General features: G+C 44.1%; 1 long non-coding RNA gene across 1 annotated transcript; it reads right to left on the bottom strand.

Moving 5' to 3' along the window:
- Positions 1-7,596: 7,596 nt before the first annotated feature.
- Positions 7,597-8,817, bottom strand: LOC117136970. Its single transcript, XR_004459121.1, has 3 exons — positions 8,744-8,817; positions 8,005-8,124; positions 7,597-7,944 (listed from the first exon to the last, which is right to left on the bottom strand). It is a non-coding gene; the product is annotated as an uncharacterized LOC117136970 (long non-coding RNA).
- Positions 8,818-15,057: the final 6,240 nt, after the last annotated feature.

The following is a 15,057-nucleotide window of genomic DNA, read 5'->3' as shown; positions in this document are numbered from 1 at the left end:
TTTGCGGGCAAATTAAAACACAGAACAAATTATATGTTTATTAGACGTAGTCTTTAAATATTACCCTAAAATCGACTTATAAAAGAATTTGTAACTTCTTTTAAACAAATTTATTTTTAAATACTTTTTCGAAAAAATTTTTTAAATTTATAAGAAAACCTTGCCACTTATTTCCTTTGAATTTACTATAAAAAATATACTGAGTTACGTGTTAAAAAGAACAGATTCATAACTAGATAATTCTTTTTTTAATTTCTGAATAATAAAATACTTATGAAGTAAACTCATTTTAATACGACAATCGCAAAACGATTTTTATGTGCACCATGATCCTTAACCAAATGACATGTTATCTTTAAAACTCCTTTGGATTTATGATCCTTAACCAAATGACATGTTATCTTTAAAACTCCTTTGGATTTATGAATGGAAATGCATTTGCTTCTGGTGTTTCTCCGCATTCCACATTTTCCCTTTCCAATTGAGGCAACAACAACGAAGTAAACAAATAAGAACTCTTCAGAACGACCGAAAAAATTGGCGCTCGAATCTTCAGCTCCATGGAAATTCAAATTGAATGCAACTGCATAGTCATCGTGCTCCCCTCGTCGCCCCTCGCTCCCGCTCTCTCTTTCGGGGAGAAAGAGTGGGAGACGGAGATGTGAATGTGGACCCACCACCAAGCGAGCTATTACAATCAAAAAACAACAACTCTCTCTCTAACTCGCTCACCTGAACTATCGTTGCAGCACATTCATTTGTTGTTCTCTCTCTTCAAGCTAATCGCTCCCTCACCGCCCTTTCCCTTCCTCCCACCTCCTCCCGCTCACTCTGCGTGTGGCGCGTTTTGGCGACATGGGCGGCATTTTTTTCTCCAACATGCATATTTTAGCTTTATTTCGCTCTCCCCAGATTGCGCCATCTTTGGCTGTCTCTCGACTTTTTGCTCTCCTCTCAATGACTTGCAGTTCGGCTTGCTGTCGCTCAATTCGCATGCAGCTCCAATTCCCCAAGAGAGATAAAAAGAGAGGGAGAGCAAGATTGATATTCACACACACACACACACTCAAAAGCAGCGCCTGTGTGGCGGCAGCTGCCAATGGACCACCAGCGAAGCACAGTTCGCTTTGAGAGCTTCATTTGCCGTTTCGGGGAGAGTGGGAGAGCCGGAGGAAGGGGAGAGAGATGGGGAGCTACAGGGGGAGACGGAAATGTTGTTGCTTTTATGGCTGGAGTTGAAGTTTGGATCTCTTCTTTGGCCGCCTGGAAGCAAAAGCAGCTTTTAATCGGCGTTGATCCACGCCCAAATATCATTCACATTTGCTGGTAACATTGCATCGTTCGCTGTCAAGAAAAGCGTTGCCTACTCGGAGGCGCATTACTCCTCCATATATAAAAATACTCTTAAATTATAGTGGATTCTGTTCCAACCCATATTTCGCAAGTCTGCATCGCTTAAAGCTATAAACTTAATATAAATATTGCAAAGAACCCCGCATTCAAAAATTCATTTTTTTAGCTTTTTCGGGAGGAAGACTTAGTGGAAAAAGGACTAGAGTTGTGGTAATTGTCTTTTAAATAAATTTAAAATTGTTACTGAATTCTAAAAGTACGTTAATCACGAGGAAATAATAAACAACATACACTTACTTAAAAATGTGAATGATTCCAATCGGTTGGTCTCGCCCATCAACCCGTTGCTTAAGCTGGATTCTAACCCTGATCTGCTCGCTCCACTCTCCGCTCTCTTTTCCTCCTTCGGCGACTTTAACGACAGGCTGTTTGTTTTTAATCGTATAATGTCTTAATTTATAGAGCAGCGTTGCCTAGACCCCAACTGATACACAATCCCCTCGGCCCGCTCCCCGATCGCCAAGGCAATTGCATTTGTCATTGGCCTATAGCGCCATTACCATTACCCGGCTGGTTGTTTTCCCTGGATTCCCCCTTTTCCACCATTCACAAGGTCTACATAAAAAAAACTTAAAGAGATTTTTCACGGGATTCAGTGGAGTCAAGTTCTATTTCTATTCAGATTTTATTTGTAGTTACTTGACGTATAGAAATGCCATAAATATATCAATTTAAAGGTTTGATCTATCATAATATCATAACGTTTGGTACTTGCAATTATTTTCGGTGTACCTCTGCCACTTAAAGCTTAACTGCATTTGCAGCCGCGCAGTGCAAGCAATTTTTATGGCTAAATGTTGACGTCGCTGCTGCATTATTGCGGTGCATTTAATGTAATAATTACTATTTGCCACCGGTAATACGTAGGCCGCGATTCCGAGTCCCCAGCGACATGGCGTGTGTGGCTCGGACGGCTCCCCTTGTCCCGATGGCCCGGCATCCCGATCCCCCGGTGCCTGCGCTCTGGGTTTGGGTTAACTCGTTATCTTGGCGTCGGCTTTTGCGGTTGGCTCTGCGATCTGGGGGACCAGATCGGACTGGGCCTGGAACTGGGCTCGCATCGGATCGGATCGGCTCGGTTCGTTTGTACATGTAATCAACCGCCACGTCCAACGGCAACCGGCGACCGACCGGCAACCGACATCACCAACTGAGGAACTGGGGAGCTGAGCAGTCTGCCCCCGCCCCCTCGACGGTGTGTGTGGCTTTTCCAGCTTCTTGTGTGGTCCTGCCAGGCTTTCAGCTCTGCTTCTCGCAGTGCACTTGGCAAAAATGATGGGCAAAAAGGTGAACAAATTCGGGATACTTCGACTTCAAAAAAATGAATTTCACAGTCCGTAATGGGATGTTTTTCAGGAAATGTTATAATGTTAAATTACAATACTTTCTTATTTTATTGCAGTTTACTAAATTATAAATGGGTTTTTTTTCAAATCTTCGACTTTGTGGCGACCTTTTGATTGTATTATTTTGGCATTTTGGAATAAGATAGCTCATTTTTATAACCTTTCATCAGTTGTTTTTATAGAAACAAAAACTGAAAATGTTCGTTTTTTACCGTGTACAACCCCAGGTTCCATTCTACTCAACTTCGAACTGGGACTATTTCGGCTTTGGATTTTGTTTTCAATTTTATTGGCTCTTTTTTCGCGCGGTACAGATAGATGGGTTTTCGGTTATCACTGAGCGAACCCACTCGTCGACATTTCCCCCATAGGTTTATTTCAACTGGAATTGAAGTGCCTTGCTTCAGATTTCAGAGGGTTATGAAGTGGGAATTAATTGGCAATAGAATGAGAATCAATTCAGTATATTCCAGATATATTCTATTGTAATTCACTTTTTGAAGACATTTTTAAGGTCTTACCCCATGATTGATGGGCAATGTAATCTTGCTTTCTGCTCTACATTAAAAAGATCATATTGAGACCCCAAATTTAGATGAACAATCTGACGTTGCCACATTCTCTTCGATTGCGTTCCCTTTGCAATGCCGGCTGCAAATCCCCAACCCATTAATTCGCCCGTAGTTCCCGCTCCGCCGACATCAGTTAAGCTCATCGCATAACCCTTTTTGAAGTCGGATGTGTTAATGTGACTGCAAGGCGATAACGACAATGAGCGGGAAGGAGGCGGGCCAACAACAAGCTTAAGATAGATATAAGAGTAAGGCGATAAGCCCGGAACGTCACTGGGTCTGCCTGTCGTCGTCGTCGTCGAATCCCCGGAGAACGTGGATCCGGGGAGCAGGGAGCTGCAAAGGGGGATGAAGGCGAGGAATGTCGACGACGCATGCGTTTTGCGTTGGCTGTCAAATTAATTTCGCCCGCTGCCCCAACTGCGATTACGGCAACCATGACGACACTGCGGCTGCGTGGGCGCCGAACCTTATTGCCCTGCACCATAACCACACAACCACCGGCGGAATTTACATAAGTACAGTGCTGGTCATAAGAATATTGCACTGTGTTCAGCGGGAAACTTACAATGCGTAACAGGAAATACACTATTATTATAAATATTAAAGTGTGTAGGTAGATCTCTACAAAGTTGAAAAACAAGTACATCTATTTATTTAAAACTGTGGTTCTATTTTCATACCCGCAGCTGTCCCAATATATATGTGTGTCTACCCAGCTCTGAAAACGCATGCATAATTTGGACTTTGACAATGGTCCCGGGCGGATACCGTTTGCCATCCTTAGCATACTTAGCCTGGTGAAATGCGAAATGCCCCCAGCACCCGCCGTCTGCAGAATTGGCCGCAAAAGCCACGAAGAACCGACGCGACGCCCCCTCAGCTGGGAATTCGTGGAATGACTGCACAAATCGTTACCTGGGTGGTCTCCAACTCGATTCGATTCGACTTGACTCCACTCGGCTTGAATACGACTTAAGTACACAGGCAAAAATTAGTCGCTATTATTATAATTAATTATATTTTGAAGTCCAGTGAAAGTAAATATATGTGTCATTCAAGTCTTTCTTTCGAAGTTTCAAGTTTTAAATGAATGTCAATATAAGTTTTGAATCGAATTTGTTTCACCCTTTTCTGTGAGTGTATGGATACTGGTGACTCGGCCGGTGGTTTATGAGGCACGTGCGCTGGCGTTCGCTGCTCATTGAGTTGCTTATTTACGGCCCCAAGGTATGCCTCGTTACTCCCCAAAGCCCCTGGCCATTTAACCCCACTTCGTGCCCCATCCCACGACCCGAAGTGAAGTGGAGTGGAGTAATAAGAGTAGGTACGGTGTGTGTGAACCCAACTAATTGAATGTTGAACTTGCGGCCGAAGATTGCGTGGCTCCCAGTGCGAGTGGGTTGCAGAGCACGATTATAAGCCTTAAAAATGTGTAAACTTAGACAGTCATTTGTTTATAACATTCATTCCTTTCTTTGGCTTCCCCACTGGCAACGAGAAGAAAGATATGTTGTGGTCAAGACTGGATAGTGCACTTTCGAAAATCCATCGAAAAAGACACCTGGTCAGTGCTCCTGGCCGAGGATCACCCACGTGCAATCAACAATGTGTAATCAGCAAGTACCCAAACTACTTTTCCCACAGCTTAATACGATCAATTAGCCAAATGGCCGGCAGAGTCGTAAAGACCCAACATTGAGCTAGCTGCGGATTCAGATTCGGATTAGGATTCGGATTCGGGGTAAAACCCGGTACCGTCATAACTCAACGACACTTCACGTGGCCTGCGGAGCTGCGTTGACAACTCAACTTGTTTGGGCCGACATATCTGGCCAGATACGATCGCTGCACATCGGCCGGGACCACCAGGCCACCATCGCCACCAGTCGAACGTAAGCCTGACCACGGGCCCGCTTTTTACGACTCCAACTCGAGCTCGGATCAAATGAAAATCTCTTTCGAATTGATTTGCAGCGACTGCTGAGCCAGTCGGCCGAGTCCAGCTGTGCGGCTGTCGCTTTTGTGGAAAAGGTAGAGACGTTTCAATCGCTCCGATCCGGAAAATGAAAATCGAGCTCAAACTGGAAATGGGCATGGAAATGGAAATGGAAATGGACCCTGACTCTATGGTGGCCCTGTGACCGTATATCATTTGTTTACATTGTATTGAGTTGTTAGCCCGCCGCCCGCTGCCCTCGCCTGCGTTTTAATTGATCCAGCTGAGGGGGCGGGGGCAGGGGCGGCCCGCACACGTCGTCCAATATCGGGTCATGATAAGCCCGACCGTGTCCCTGGGTCGTCGCAGTCGGGGTCAGGCGTGGGCCGTCATTACTGGCCTCGTCCACTTGTTTTGGCCAGCAGTGCACCCAGAAAAATAGGCATTTTCTATGGCCCATTTTAAAATGGAAGATTATGTTATGATATGTTATAATTCAAGCTTCTTGTTTTAATTAATAAGTTGAATATTTATTCATTCTAATTTAAAACGGATTGAAAACAATAAGAGGCACACAGAAGATTGAAGTACCTTTTAATGCTGTTGCAAAGTATGCAATGATTTTTTAAAGTAAAAGTATATATTCTATTTAACGATAATATTCAATATTAGCTCTTTTCTCGCTCTTTTATTTGTGATAAAATTATTGTTCAAAGTAAATAGGAACTTTTCCTTTCTCTCTCCATTTAAACTATATCCAAATGGCTCCGATCAGTTGGGAATTATATGTCTGTCATTTACCTATAACCCATTTTGTTTAGAAAAGTTAGTATTTAAAAACATTTAAATAACAGTGGACTTTATTTATGAGCTCCAGTGTGCCGGAAGTTTCCGATTAGCCCGCTCTAGGCGTGCGCCCATTTATCAAACCAAGTAGGGAGTACCCGTGCCCACTGAGGAGGAATCGAGATCTCCAGTTAATAACTTGATCGACTCCGAAATGCGGGCTGAAGTTTTGTGGGGTTCTGGGTTCTGGGTATGGGTATGTGTATGTGTATATAGAATTTCACTGCTGCGGTAGGTAGAAACTGGAAATGCTGAAAGAAAAGAAGAAACGCAAGAGCGCGCGTTAAACCTCTTAAGTTGCCCATTCAGCTTTGACAGTTTTTCTAATGTATTGTGGCCGGTACTGCGCTTCCTCTATTCAGAAGATTTCGAAAACGGCCGAAGACAACGGAGCCGAAGACTCGAGACGCCTTTGTTTGGCAACCCACCGGGGAATTCGTCTTGAGAACCCATTTGTTTGTTGTCGCACTCGGTGTAATGATCTGCGTTTGCCATCCGGAAAGGTTAACTAAACACGGACTCCCATCCACTGCGTGGGAGTAGGTTCTACCCAAGGGAAAGGAGGGGCGGGGACTTGGACGTGGAGGAGGGAGTTCCAGCGAACAGATGTTTCAGCAGAAGTGACAAACTGCTCTTAGCGTTTACCCGGGAATCTTTCACTTTTTATGGAATTCATTAGGAAGAACAAACAATGGAGCCAAGAGTAGTTACCTTGCATAAATGTTATAGTATTGTTATAGTATATCTTCAAAGTTAAGTTATATAAATGATATGCTAAATATAATGATTAAACTTAGTTAAACTTCTTGAAGGAAAAGTTCTGAAATTAAGTAACTTAGAAGAATTGCCATTTGGTTTTATTCTATAAGTAATGATAGATCCAAGGTTCTATTATAATGAAAGAAATGGCAGTTTTGGGAAAAATCAGCTCAATTCTTTCGCTTCGAATTGGTTGTAGAAGAAATGTTGAGATTTACGAGATCAGTGAGGACGACACGATTCGTTCTACCTTCCGAGAACATTGGTTGGTTGGGAACATGATGATGATGATGATGATGATGGGTCCGCTCGTCTCCGAAGGAGGTCTGAACCCATAACTCATCATTAATAACCGAACCTAAATAAGACGTTTTATTGTTGTAAACCAAATTGAATTCCCGCTGCGAGAGTCGGGAGGAGAAAGAGATCAGGGCTGAGTGCCGAGCCCGTAGATTATCGATGCGACCAGTCCAGGTCCAGATACACATCTCCTTTTCAGGTGTTACAGCTTGTCGGCACTGGACCAAAGGAATAAGACATCAAAGGCCACTGGGAACAACGGCCTGTCCGCTGTTATTATTGTTATTGTTATTATTATTATTGTTGTCTCTACTCTCACACTTCCTACACCCGGGGCAATGTCATAATTAAAACAATTTCGGCCCTCCACCGACCGAACCTACTGTGTATAATCTGATTTGCTGGGAATTCTTACCGCCGGATTTGCTTTTTTTTTTTTGCGCAAGTGCAAAAGTCGCTGCAGATCAAAGTCAAAGTCGAAGTCGAAGCCATCTCGCCTCGGGCGTTAATCTGGCGTATACGGCTTCTGTTACCTGTTGTCGTTCTGGTTCTGGTTGTGGCTGTAGCTGTAGCTGTCGATGTCCCATCTCATCTCATCCCATCCCATTTCATCTCATCCAGCTGAACCGATCTGGCGGCTGATCTGGTGTCGGATCTGCGGTCCGTCCCTCTGTCGTCGCTGGGCAGCGAAACCCTCTTCTTACAACAGTTTCCGTAATTCCGTAAAAGCGATTTGTGTTCTTCTTTTGGCTGCAGCGATTCTGCGAAACTAATTGATTATTTTGCTTTTTTGCTGCCGGCAACGGAAGACAAGTTAATTTTCTCACACCTTTTTCTACGAATTAATTTGTTTTGTGTTGCTTTCCTGGGCATTTCAATGGTAATTTCGGTTAATCAAGGTGCGCTTCCCGATTGAAGACAGTCGTACGATGTTTGATTAAAGATTTCGCTGGAAAAACAAGGAAAATTGTTGTTAACAGGTGCTTTGGGTCTGCACATGATGGAAGAAACCTTTAATCGCTTCTGTTTCTATGCAGTTAAGTTGTATTAGATCCTAACTAGTTTTAAATTAGATAAGCATAAAGGGTAGGCATTTGATAAGTTCTTACAATCAATATCTTGAAAGAAATCATACACAGCTCCTCGCTTTTAAGATCTTAAATTGCTACCGAATTTCCGCTGGAAGAGCAAACAGTTTGGTCAGTAAATTTATTCACCAGGCAAATATTTGCTTAGGGAATATATCCTTAGCAAGTTTAGAGATATAGCTGATTCATGGGCACCAAGCAAATATGACTAAGCGCCCAATTTGACGAGGACAAGGCAAATCTTTCGCTTCTCCTGGCCCATTAAACATAGTTGGCGGGGTAAAGGAGACGTCCGTCCGCCGAGATGAGGGAAACTTTTCGAGGGACCACCACGAATTAACCTACCTACAAATTAGGATGGTATGGGGTATGGGCTAGAAGAGAGTCCCAGATCTGGGTTCGAAATTGACAGACCGACATATACAGACATCCGGATCGGTGTAGATCGCTCAGATACACCCGATGTATACACAGACATACCCACAACATGTGCTGCCAGCATTGAATAACCCGAACGAAAACACAGGAAAAGACTCTGCACTCTGCGGTCGCCTCACATTTATTGATTTCATCGCAGAAGAGTGGAGAAGACTCGCGAGGATTCGGGACGTTGTGGACGGACTTCTTCAGATTGGTCAGGCAGCCGGGGCAAACGGGTCTTCTGGCTCCGCTGCGCATCGCATTAAGCGTAGAACAGTGGCAGCCGCACAGCCCGAAGGGATTTACCCCACACCCATCAACATTTCAACTTAATTCCCTTTTTGAGTCGCTTTCTGTCAGGCCCCAAGATGCAGATGCCCCACAGCTGGCATAGGCGACTGAGGCAGCATGGGCTTGAATTCGGGTGGGTTTAGGATCACCCCTAGTACCAATGAGTTAAGCCAAAGCACATATTAGCATAAAATATCAAAGATATCTTTAAAGTTGTGTCTGGTGTACGAAGTAGAAGCGAGTTCAAATGATATCAATAATGTTTGAACCTAATTTTTTAGTTTGTTTAAGAAAATGCCCACAATTATTAGCTAAATCAAATACAGTAGAATATCCTTTCCTGCCATACTCACATACAAACTAAAGCAGCGCATTGAACTAGTCATCCTGGCCGAAATCCCTGGCTTTCCATGTTTGCGTTGCTGATTGCCAAGGTGCTGCCTGCGATTGCCGCGTATGCCATGAATTTGTTCCACTATACGTGCAATCATGTTGCCAGAGTCGGACTCCACAGCTCTGTGGAGATGGAGCTGGAGATGGAGCTGGATGGGATCCTCGACCAGTATGCATACATGTGCCTGTGTGTAAATCAGTAGCTCCGTATTGAGTCGTTGACGTTACATGAACTTTGGCTACGGTTCGATTCGGGCTGAGCGGCCACTTGGCGATGCCAACGCGGGGGACTCTTAAGCGGCTTAGGGGGACTTGGCATTACATTTTACAGGATCACGCTGGACTGATGCGATCGGGCTGACATATCGTTCAGGGAAGACATAAAGATCCTCAGCTTCTTTTCGGGCATTTGGAGATGTCGGCTTCGCTTTCGTTGGAACTGAGCCGTTCAAATATAACCAGCTTTCAGCTCAGTTAAACCACTTCCGAGAAATTAATGCATTTATGAAGTTTTTTTGAATATTTGTTGAGACACAATTTGGCTTTTTGGAGAGGATATACGGACGGACGGACATACGGACATACGGACATACGGACATACGGACATACGGACATACGGACATACGGACATACGGACATACGGACATACGGACATACGGACATACGGACATACGGACATACGGACATACGGACATACGGACATACGGACATACGGACATACGGACATACGGACATACGGACATACGGACATACGGACATACGGACATACGGACTTACGGACATACGGACATACGGACATACGGACATACGGACATACGGACATGCGGTCATACGGGCATTCGGGCATACGGACAGACGGAAATACGGACATACGGACATACGGACATACGGACATACGGACATACGGACATACGGACATATGGACATACGGACATGCGGTCATACGGGCATACGGACAGACGGACAAGTGATCCTGATCAAGAAGATGTATACTTTATAGTTATATACTTTTCAACTCGTATACCCTTTTACCATAAAAGTAAGGGGTATGCATGTATCTGCTGGAGGAAATTCTCACGACATTCCATGTAATCCTGCACACCTAATCACATCAGAGGTGAGTAGGAAATGCAGTTATCGCCTCAGTCACGGCCACCCGCATGAGATGTCATCGGAGTGGATTTATGCAGCACCTTTCGGTCCGAATACCCAATACCCAATACTCCATACCCCATACCCAGGCCATTAGTCTGTCTTGGCAATTATCAACGCCGTGGTGGATGACTCACGTATGACACTCAACTCATAATGGAAGTGGAGACGGCACTTAGCCAGGCCCGAATGAGTTTTACGGGCCACAGAGTTCGGACCAAATTTAGACATTATCCGGGGATCCGAGAGAGAGAGAGAGATACATTCGGATCATTGTTTGTTCAACTGCTTTGCGGTTGTGTGAATGCGTATAATTCCGTTTTATGGCTCCTGTGCAGCACCGCCATCACCTTCGCCTTCGCCATAGCCATCCCATCCCATCCCATCCCATCACCATCACCATCACCATCATCGTAATCATCATCAGAAGCGGCAGCTGCGACCACGACCACATCCACCTCCAACTGCGACCAGTCCGAGCATATAGCCACATTCCTGATGGAACGGACCTCAAAGGGAGACGAGAGCCCCCGACTACATAAAATTGTATTTAGTCATGCTACATCACTTTGTAATAATTTTCATTTTGGCGCTTGCTTTGATCTTCAGCCGCTTTCCGTGTGTGAGGCCTCCGGCCCTCTGGCTCCACCTCATCCCCGCCCTCCGCTTGGCCATTATCTGTGGACCAAAACTGCCACCGTGCGGCGCTCGTCGAGCTGCGTTAACTTTTTTTTTTTTTTTTTGAAATTATGAAGTCAGCCGAATCCCCGAGTTCGAGCGCCAAGTTTGTTTTTGTTGATTTTTCGCCTACTTTTTGCATTTTCGCCAGCCATTTGATTGAGCAATCATCAATTGTGCTTGAACCAACCAACCAGACTTGCGGTAAGTGAAAAGAACTTTGGACTCTTGTAAAGACGTAATCGATATTTTGGATTGGAATCGCACTGACCCATGCCACTGCAATGAGTGAAGGCCAGAGTTCTTTTGGCTTAAACCCTTTTACTGATGGTAGATACCTATCATCATTCATGGATACTATCTGCATTCGCAAGATACTAACTGGCCACTAGTGGGTTAGATTCTATCTTCTATCTCCTCATATTGAACCTGGTGCCGAATCCCCCACTCCAGTGCTCTGAATATCCATATCCAGCCATATCCCAAGATCCTTTTCCCCATCCCCGCCGATCGGCTGCCCCACGTGGTGTCTGTTTGCCCACAAGTCTGTCACGGCTAACAATTCGGAAAATTGTTGACATGCAAATGGCAACGAGCCGTGTAAACTGGCCGGCAAAGTGAGCAGCGGCTCATATATCATCGTGCAGTCAGTTGACCGACCGTTTTCCCTATAAATAGCACGTGTTGACCTTAGCACGACTTCCAAGTGCAATGATTTCCCTGGAAATAGCATAGGATCTGGTTTTATGGACTCGACTAACTGCTGTGACCTTGTTCTGCTCCTCCAAAATGGTTTCGGTTGTTCGTTTGTTTTTTAAGTATTTTATTGTTGTTGACATTGGCAATTAACGTGGCAACCGTTCAGAACGTGGATATTCAGAGACATTCGCAGACTAAAAACAAAATATATATTGGCTTAGTCTGGATTAGTCAGGATTACGTTGGGTGGTCCTCATGCAAATTCCTCGTTTTAAAGTAATTCTTATTTCATTGAAGATGCTGAAAAGATACTTCAGAATAAACCAGCTGCACGCCGTGATGATCGATCTGTTGGATAATTGGCTTTCCCATTTTATCTATAGTCCACAATTTCAAGGATCGGGATTGTGTACACAAGATACCAGAAACCGCTGTTCCATTACATTTGAAATTTGCATCCCAGCCAAGTGCTTTTCCTAAGAGAGCAATTAATTATGGCCATTGGGCACGGGCAATATGTGTGACAGGCATGACACACGAAAGAGGACCAGCCAGCCAGCAGAGTCGGAATCAGAAACTGGAACTGGACATGGGATCTGGGATCCGGGATCGGGATCGGGATCTGCGACTGGACCACACGCATCGTGTGTGACGGCGATAAAAATCACAGCATGTTGCAAACAGCCCATTGACGTCCTCCTCGGCCGCTTTGGCATCTTTGGCCGCTTCGGCCGTTAATGCTGTTGTTGGGCAAATCTTTTGACAGTTGTGTTGAAGCATAAAGATGCCAAGAGCAACAGCACAAAGCCGCCAAGTGCGTATCTGAAGCGTCTGGGGCACTCGGAGCCACGGCAAGCGCATCAATCAAACGCACCGCGAACCGCCAACCGCCGATCCCCGTATTCCATATTCTATATGCCATATTCCATATTCCATATGGCATATGGCCACACACACACTCGTGCATACATACGGATAGCTATGGCCATACGCGGTACCCACACGGTCGCGTTCGATCAATCATTTATTATGGCATCGCTGATGGCGGCCCCAACGTTGGTGGCCCCCACCCGAAAACACACAAAACAGCCCGTGGGCACACAAAAGGCGCAGGAGGGAAATACTGGGAAAATACGGCTAATTTTCTATGGGCCGATAAATTCGTTTTTAGTTTCCACGTTTCTACTTTCGAGGGGGGCGGGGGGCGTACAGTTAATTTTGAGCACGAAAAGCAATTGTCAGATACAATTATGTGAATGTATCTGATGCGTTGGATACGAAAATGGGGCATGTTTTGAAGGAATTGAAAGAAAATATGTATAACTTAAAAATGTATTTGTAATTTATACTCGTTCTGCTCTTTTTAGAATAAAAATAACCACTTAAGTAGCTAGACAACACATGATCTCTTATATTTTTCGCATATATTATATCATGATAAAAAACAAAATGTCAATGATAATGCATTACCAAATGTTTGCCTTGTTATCATCGATTTAAATGACAGACGCCGAAGACTGAGTTATGATTAATCTTTCGCGCCAGCATTCGAATCGCCTAATATTCTCGGGAGCCATTTGTTTGATTGACATTTGCGCTGCCTTATCGCGCCCAGTCAATGAAATAAACATTTTAATTCTAATTAAATTTCGTTGGAATTAATTGCAGCCCGTACCAATAAAGACACGAGACGGGGCCCAAAAGCAAAAACTGAAAATGAAAATAAAAATAAAAAGAGAAGAAATCACGCGAGGCTGGACCCCCCAAGTGGTTGGTGGTTCGTCGTTGGTGGCCACATCCACATCCCCAATCAGTCGACAACGAAATTTAGTTGTTTAGTGGTTGCCGTTGCTGTTGTCTTGCTTTTGTTTTTGCTTTTGCTATTGCTTTTGCTTTTGGGTTTGCCTTTGCGAAGCGAAGCGGCTCTTTGTCGTTACCATAAATATGGAAATTTTTCATTAGCGATTTCCGTTTCCGATTTATCTTAATGGCCAGCCGGCTGGCTGTTGTTTTGGTTGTTGTAATTAAGAAGAGCTACCGTTTGATGCCTTGGAAAACATGTTGCAGCTAAATATTGCCGATAAACATCAAGGCGAACGCAATGTTGCCGATGAGACGTCGACAGGCCAACCGCCAAACCACCAGCCACCGAACCACCGAACCACCGAGCCAGCAACCATCAAACCCACGAAACCACCACACAGCCACGACTGACTTGGCTCCGAAGAAGAGCTTCGTGTGCGGTCTTTTATCAGGCTTTTGGCCAATGAAAGCGGCTATTAAGTCTTGGCCAGCCAACTGGCAACTTGGGTGGCAACATGCCATTCACCAATCACACATACACAGCAGCACGCAGCGAAAATTTGCATAATAATAAATCTATATCTATTAAATTAGGAAAATATGTCATGCAGCAAGACATTATTAGTTATGTTAGAAAACTTGGAATATAATTATAAGGCAAATAACTTTAGACTTTTCTATAGCTTATATTTAAAAGAAAAATTCAGATTTTGGTCTTTGACAGATCCTAAGTCAATGGTAAAATTTTGATTGAGTAGGATTGCGCATTTTTAAATAAAATCGAAGCATAGGGTATGCGGAAAGTGTATTATATTTTAATCCGTGCAAATTATATACATAGTATAAATTCGGTGAAACATATTCTAAAGAAATTTAAAAAAAATTTTTTTTAGAAAGCAAATATGATATTCTCAAAATATATAAATCTGATATTATACCATCTAAAAGATAATTAGAATTACAAAAGATTTCATTAGACAGTGGCTTCTTAAGATTACTAAAACTAACAAAACACGATTATTTCTCCCAGTGTAGCCCCGTCTGTCGGCGGCGCCGCACAAAAAAGAAAGCGCGTGCAACGGGCAAAAAAAAGCCAACCGACCGGAACTTCCACTGGCGCTATATGCAATTATACGATCGGACTGCATCTGTATATGTATATGTATCTGTATCTGTATCTGTATCTGTATCTGTATCTGTGCCTGTGTCTGCGGCAAACAGTAGCAGCATTTGCCTTTTGCCAAAGATTGACAGCAGAAACTAAGCCTGGGATGGAGATGCCGGGACCACCGTGAAATCCGAATGCCTCCGATGTCTGGGGGATACGTATCCCCAGCACACAAGCACATATGTACATA

The sequence above is a fragment of the Drosophila mauritiana genome, chromosome 2R (assembly GCF_004382145.1).
Source record: "Drosophila mauritiana strain mau12 chromosome 2R, ASM438214v1, whole genome shotgun sequence".
In the NCBI taxonomy this organism is placed as follows: Eukaryota; Metazoa; Arthropoda; class Insecta; order Diptera; family Drosophilidae; genus Drosophila; species Drosophila mauritiana.
Note: the sequence above shows the minus strand (reverse complement) of the source record. Positions and strands in the feature narration are given on the sequence as shown.